Below are 8,063 nucleotides of genomic sequence, written 5' to 3' on the forward strand. Positions count from 1 at the left end.
CCAAATTCTGAATTTGATTTCTGACATCTTGGCCATCTGGTTATGAATGGGATCTTTAGTTACATCTGCCCTATCTTTCCTTAGGGGGGGTGTTGATCTACTCTGGTTATTTATGTTTGAATCAGAGTTTTTCCGCTGATTCCACCCCATGATTATTTTACACCATTTGACTTTTTCCCCTGGAGCTTTGCCGAGGACCCGCACAGTGCTACGGCCTGAGAAACTGGGGGCCTGTTGTTGTGGTGGGGCTAAGTGGCTCTGTCTAGTTTTCGGCTGGTCTCTGTCTGACCCTAGTGAAACAGTTACTCTGGGTTGAATTCTCAGCTGTGGAGAAATACCAGCAATTAAGTCATCCTGTCCCCCACAGGCAACAGTTGGGAAAGGAAAATCAAACGTTCCTACACCCACACACCCAGGGCACCACTTAGATAGTCCTCAGGCAATTGACTCAGTTCAAAAGGTCCAAATCAATTGTCTCAGTCAGCACCTGTCTCAAGTGGGAGAGTTTCAAAGGTCTCTGGCAACTAGATCACAGGGGTCTGCTGACATCTTAAATATGACTTGCTCTGGTGCTCTATGAAGTCAGGAGGACCCACCCAGCAAATAGATTAGTCTGGGAAGGTTGATGCCTCCTTCCCCACCTTGCACCTCTGTCACATCCAGTCACTGATAACCCCACAGGGCTGTGACCCGGTTGCCTTCAATGAGCAGATACTCCAGGGGTTTGCACCTGCCTGAATCACAAGGAAATCTGTCTGCTCAGCCTGGCCACTGCTCTCTGCCTCTATCCAGCAGGGGGAAGTGAGGCCCGACAACCTCGGGCACTTGATGGAGGCTGGGGGGGTGTTCACTCAGTTCCAGCCCCACCCCTGATTGATGTTACTGACAGAACAGAACAACTCTGTGGGAATTTGTTTCTGTCCATGCTAAATTCCCCTGCAGAAGAGAAGCTGTTTTGAGTTCCCAGAACCTGTGCCTCAGGCCCTGTCTGTGCTGCGGTACGGTCTCAGCTGTTTGTATTCATAGCACGGTTACCTGTCAGATCCAGCCTCTGCCTGCCTTCCTTTGTTTAAGCTGATGGTCCCCTGGGGGCCGGGTGCATCTTAGGCTCAGTAAAGCGGTCTTCTGGGTCAGCCCCACCCTGGAAATCTCCTGGCTCTGCGCGTGCATTTTCTAGTCCCCGCGCTCCACCCAGGCTGGTACCACCTTAGGCAAACCCTTTACTCACAAGGCCTGCGTTTCCATGCCAGGTCTGTTCTGTGGTGGTTGCCACCTGAGAAGATGCCCGGCCTCCTCTGGTTGCCCAGAGAGACAGGTGGTGTGACTTCAGAATATTCGGGGGTGAGCCCTATTGTTACCAAAAACAGCTGCTGCTTTGTGCCTCAGGGCACCGCCGCTCTGGCGTGGTTCCCTCTCAGCCAACAGTCCTCTCCTCACTCCTGTGCCGCAGAATCAGCACTGACCAGCTGCAGTCTAGACCCTGTCCCCGCCCCTCGAGAAATCACCTAAGAATCTGGATTCCTAGGGGACAGGCCTCCAGACCTCAGAATGAGAGTGAAGGGGAGTGCTAGGAGCTCAGAATTGCAGAGAACATATAGAGAATATATACAGTTTTACACAGTTTTATGCCTGGCAGGAAAGTGCCATGGCATCTTAGTAGGGGAAGTAGGTCCAATTTTTAGAGGGTCTCTCCCATGGAGTATAATGGAAGGACTTTTGAACTCTGCTCGTTTGTTTATGGGGTACTCCGGGCCATTTTCATGGGGGAGAGGACTCTCATTCACTTGGTGACAGATTTTGTACCTTTTGATTATATCCTTGGGGTCACAGCTTGCCTCAGCAGGGTTGATGTGTGTTCTTCACTCTTCTCTCTTGGTGCAGCTCTAATCCGCCAGGTTACTTGCTAAATTTCTGTCCTTTAACTCTCCTCCTGGAAAGCCTCTGTGGAAAGCTGGCTTCAGTCAGCCATATTGAATCCACCCACTTGTTTCTTAATTATAAGATCTATGATGCTGTTAGAACTAATTCCTTTATTCAACATTTGTTAAGCTCTTCCCATGTACAATTAGAGATAATGACAAAAATGAATGCGGTAAGTGACCCAAGTTTAATAGAAGGTGAATGAAATAAGGAGTTTTAAGGTGATGCAAAGGTGATAAATACACTTTCAGTTCCATTCAACCAATTTTACTGAGTACCAAGTATGTGTCTGGTGCAGAAATGGGTACCAGTGATATGACAGTCATCCCTGTCTCTGAGGAGCTCAGTCTAGTGGGGCAGAGAGCAATTCAAACAGACCTGGAGCAAAGTACATACTCTTGACAAAAGAATGCAATGAAAGTGTGGCAGTAACATGAGTGAACTGCTAACCCAGGGTGTCCAAAAAAGCTTCTCAAAGACTAAGCCAATTCCTAAAAGATGAGTAGACAGTTATTAGGTAAAAAAGAAAAGGATATGGCTATCCTAAGAAGAGAAAACAAGCATGAGATTTCAGAGAAGTTTAAGCATAGGCTTCATAAGAAAACAGTAGCAGATGCAGCCAGAAGTGGAGGCTAAGGTCTGACTGTGAAGGGTATGGCCTCACGTGCAATGTTGATGAATTAGGACATACATCATACCGGTCAAATTTCTTGAGGAGGAGAGTTGATAACAATTCTGGAAGCAATGTGGAGAGGTAAGTAAGATGGGAAAGACCAAGGCTGTTTTAAAATGGTTCAGAAAAGAGATGATGCAGATGGAAATGTACAAAATGCAGAATAAAAACAGGTTTCTCGTACCAGTTATAAAGAAAGGGTTGGGAAAGCACTGAAGACATTAAACTGCTCACAGCATTCAAACTTCCCAGTTACTTTGTGGTCATAGATTTCATTTTCTTTTGGGAGAAATTCTGTTCCTCTGAACCTCCTCCCTCTTCAAGAAAAATGGTCATAACTTTTTAGACAAATTTTCCTGTTGACCTTCTAATTTCTACATAGAGTTCTGCTTACCATGGAATCTGATTTTTCTCCATATCTGACATATTTTAAGGAGCAACAATAAAGGGAATTTACTTCTTAATTTCAAAAACCATATGACTGTAGTTTTATCATAACCATTGAAAGAGTAATTTTTGAAACTTTCTTAAACTTAAAATTTAGCTTTATTGTTTGGATATCCAAAAGATGAGATAGTAGAATACTAATTTATTCTTTTACAGTTGGGTAGTTCTCTCCACATTAGTCTTTATTTATAGGGAAGCTGCTTTGTGAAATCTTCCATGATGTGGGAATCCTAATTAGCAATGAAAAGCTTGCCCCATGAGAAGAGAACTTAAAAGTGGTAGAAAATAATTATGACACCTTGGCCATGATGAAGACTAATAAAATATCCTGCCTAGAGTAGGTCTTTATTATTACATTTTAATTAAGTTCTGTAGAGCTTAATTGCTTTATTATTCCATCCCCCAACTCATTTCAATAACTGCTTATGTAGAGAGTTGACAATGGATTCCATTACATATAGGTCAACTATTCTGGATCTAGATTAAAGTAGCAAGTGCACAGTCAAGTAGTTCTGATTAATATTCTCCTTCATCCCCTTCACAGATTAGGCGATTTACAGACTTATTTCCTTGTCTACTACAACAAAGTCACACATGATAATTTTGGATTACTTACCACACTTTTTGCCTTTTCTTTAATTGACATGAGGCATTACTGACATAAGGGATCTGTTTTTAACCTTAGATGCTGAACATGAAAACACAAACAGTGCATGCAAGGGGAAGGCAATAGGCTGTCTCTAAGTATGAACAAATTTGGATTAAGAGCAATGGAGGTGGCTACCTGATTCGAGCACCAAGATTTATTGTCACAGAAAGAGACTGAGAGTTAAGGAAGATTGTGAAATGTTATAAAAAGCAAGGGACTTTTTCTCTAACTTGTAGATAAAACTATTTAAAATGTACACACAGGGAATTAAGCAGCAGTGTTTCAGGCAATCAGTCAGGCATTATGACACTGATAAACCTCATAAAAATATATAATAAGGCCAGTATATATTCTTCTCTACTTTCTGAGAGCGTAAAGACCATGGCTATTGGAAGCAAATTCTGGGACCATTGACATACTGATACTGGAAATATCATAAGTCTTTTTCTCTCTACACCATTCCTAAGTGTTCAGATAACCAAACAGAAAGCAAGAACAGAAGAAATCTCAAGATCCCTCCACTTCAAAATATCTCTTTCTCAATAATTGGTAGAGCTAAGAAAACATCAATAAGAAATATTCCACTTTTACATAGATGGAGTAGATGTACTTTTCCTTATTCTTCTCACTAAGTACAACAAAAAACACGGGACATTATATATAAAATGAATATAAAAGGCACTGAAAGATGGAGAGGGGAAGATGGAAAATCTAGGGACCTCAGGACCCACAGAATGACATGGTGTTAAGTTCCTTGGGTTTTCTTTTTGCCTTATATAACCCAGACTTAGAGTTGAAGAAGCAGACAACACAGAAATACAAATGGGTGCAAATTTTAAATGCCCTAATCAAAGCCTTTCTCTTTAGTCAAAGTACAAAGAAATTGGCATCCTAGTAAGGCAGAAAATGTTCCCACGTCACAAAGTCCCAAAGTTACAGATGCTGGCATGGGTACAGAGAAAAGGGAACACTTATATACCATTGGTGAGATTGCAAACTAATATAGCCTTTTTGGAAAGAACTATGAAAAATCCTCAAAGAACTAAAAGTAGACCTTCCATTTGATCCCACAATTCTGTTAATAGGTATCTGCCCAGAAGAAAAAAAATTATTTTACCATAAGGAAATTTGCACTAGAATATTTATTATAGCTCAATTCACAATCGCTGCAAGATGTGGAAACAATCCAAGTGCCCATGAATGAATATAATGCAGTATATGTATACCATGGAATACCCTTCAGCCATAAAAAGATGGAGACTTTACATCTTTTGTATTTACCTGGGAGGATTTGGAGAACATACTTCATCCAATGTACTCAATACTAATACGAAACTAGTAGATGAACAACTAAATGCCCACATAATAGAAAAACATTAAAATTAAATTCAAGGTGTGAGAGAAGGGGAAGAGGGAGAAGGAAGGTAGTTAAGGAAGCTCTTACCTAACAGACACAATGTAGGGGTATATGGCACACCTACTGGGTGAAGGGTTCAACGACAATTTGGACTCTACCTGACAAATGCAAACAGTGTAACCTAATCATATGTACCCTTATTTTAATCTAAATTTTTTTAAAAAGCAAATGTTTGTATAATAACTGCTGTAGTCAAACCAAACAACGTAGAAAAAATTTGTGACCCCACCCCATTCACAGCAAAAGCCAAATGTAGAGCTTATATTTCTACCTTTACAAGGCTGGAAAAGGGTGCCCCTACACCATAAATGCAGTAGTGTCAGGGGATGCCACATAGGAAGATAGAAATTTCATCCCTGCTGGACAGTAATGACCCCTCCACCACTGAAATCACCAGTATTAACACTGAGACCCTTGACTCCTACCCACTTAGGAATAACAGGCACCTCTTGTTCTTTCCACTATCAGAGAAGGTCTAGAGAAAGGCAGCACTTTTATCATAGCCCAGTGATAAGGCACTTAACCTCATTCAGAAATAATGAGAAAGTAAGTAAGGATAAGAATGGTCACTTCATATTTGTTAAGGGTAAAACTCAGTATGATGAGATTTCAATTATTAATATTTATGCACCCAACCAGAATGCGCCTGAATTTATAAGAGAAACTCAAACAGACATGAGCAACTTGATTCCCTCCAGCTCCATAATAGTTGGAGATTTTAACACTCCTTTGGCAGTGTTGGATAGATCCTCCAGTAAGAAGCTGAGCAAAGAAATTTTAGATTTAAACCTAACCATCCAACATTTGGATTTAACAGACATCCACAGAACATTTCATCCCAACAAAACTGAGCGCACATACTTCTCCTCAGCCCATGGAACATACTGCAAAATCAATCACATCTTAGGTCAGAAGTCTAACCTCAGTAATTTAAAGGAATGGAAATTATTCCTTGCATCTTCTCGGTCCACCATGGAATAAAAGTTAAACTCAGTAACAACAGGAATCTGCATACTCATACAAAAACATGGAAGTTAAATACCTTATGCTGAATGATAGCTGGGTCAGAGAAGAGATTAAGAAGGAAATTACAAAATTTTTGGAACAAAACAATAATGGAGACACGAACTATCAGAACCTTTGAGATACCGCAAAGGCAGTCCTGAGAGGGAAATTTATAGCACTGCAAGCCATCCTCAAGAGAACGGAAAGAGAGGAAGTTAACAACCTAAAGGGACATCTCAAGCAGCTGGAAAAGGAAGAACATTCCAACCCCAAACCCAGTAGAAGAAAAAGTAACCAAAATTAGAGCAGAATTAAATGAAATTGAAAACAAAAGAATTATACAACAGATCAATAAATCGAAAAGTTGGTTTTTTGAAAAGGTCAATAAAATAGATAAGCCTTTGGCTAACGTAACCAGGAAAAAAAGAGTAAAATCTCTAATTTCATCAATCAGAAATGACAGAGATGAAATAACAACAGACTCCTCAGAAATTCAAAAAATCTTTAATAAATATTATAAGAAACATTGCTCTCAGAAATATGAAAATCTGAAAAAAATTGACCAATACTTGGAAGCACGTCACCTTCCAAGACTTAGCCAGAATCAAGTGGAAATGTTGAACAGGCCTCTATCAAGTTCTGAAATAGCATCAACCATACAAAATCTCCCTAAAAAGAAAAGCCCAGGACCAGATGGCTTCTCGTCAGAATTGTACCAAACTTTTAAAGAAGAACTAATACCTATATTACTCAATCTGTTCCAAAATATAGAAAAAGAAGGAAGACTACCCAACACGTTCTATGAATCAAGTATCACCCTGATCCCCAAACCAGGAAAAGACCCAACAAGAAAAGAAAATTATAGACCAATATCACTAATGAATATAGATGCAAAAATATTCAACAAGATCCTAACAAACAAAATCCAGCAACACATCAAACAAATTATACATCATGACCAAGTCGGTTTTATTAGGGTCTCAAGGCTGGTTCAATATACGTAAATCTATAAATATAATTCAGTACATAAACAAATTAAAAAACAAAGACCATCTGAATTGACGCAGAAAAAGCTTTTGATAACATCCAGCATCCCTTCATGATCAGAACACTTAAGAAAATTGGTATAGGAGAGGGAGACAAGATGGCGGACTGAAGCCAGCTTTCAACAGAGGCTCCCGTCCAGAAGGAGAGTTAAGGGACAGGAATTTAGTAAGTATCCTAGTGGACTTGAGCCACACCAAGAGAGAAGGTTGAAGAACGCACATCAACACCGCTGAGGCAAGCTGTGATCACAAGGACGCAAACAAAAGGTACAAAATCCACCACCAAGCAGACGGGAGTCCCCCTCCCCCATGAGACCGGCTCAAGAGCCCCACAAATAAACACCCGGGCAGAAATTAAAGGCCCTCCCACTACACTCCACGGGAGAGACCTTCTAAAAACTGAACCTACCTCCCCTACTGGGGTGCCGTGGCATTCTCCTGCCGGGCATAAAACTGAATAAAACTTTAAAAATCCTTTGCCGGCAACCCTGAATCCCCAACACTCCCCTCCCGCCCACTGAGGTCTGGAGGCCTGTCCCCAAGGAGTTCAGATTCTTGAGTGATTTCTCAAGGGGAGTGGACAGTCCCTGAGCTGCGACTGGTCAGTAGTGACTCTGAGGCACGCGAGTGAGGAGAGGGCACCGGGCTGAGGGGGAGTCACACCTCAGCGGCACTTCCCTGTGGTGCGGTGCATCAATACGGCCAAGCATAAAACTGAATGAAACTCTAGCTTCCCCCCCAACTCTCACTCGGGGTCTGGGGGCCTGTCCCCCAGGAGTTCGGATCCTTGGGTGATTTCTCGAGGGGAGCACACAGTGCCCGAGCGCGACTGGTCAGCGCAGACTCTGAGACACGTGAGCGAGGAGAGGGCACTGGGCTGAGGGGGAGTCACGCCTCGGCGGCACT

The sequence above is a fragment of the Nycticebus coucang genome, chromosome 18 (assembly GCF_027406575.1).
Source record: "Nycticebus coucang isolate mNycCou1 chromosome 18, mNycCou1.pri, whole genome shotgun sequence".
Taxonomy (NCBI): domain Eukaryota; kingdom Metazoa; phylum Chordata; class Mammalia; order Primates; family Lorisidae; genus Nycticebus; species Nycticebus coucang.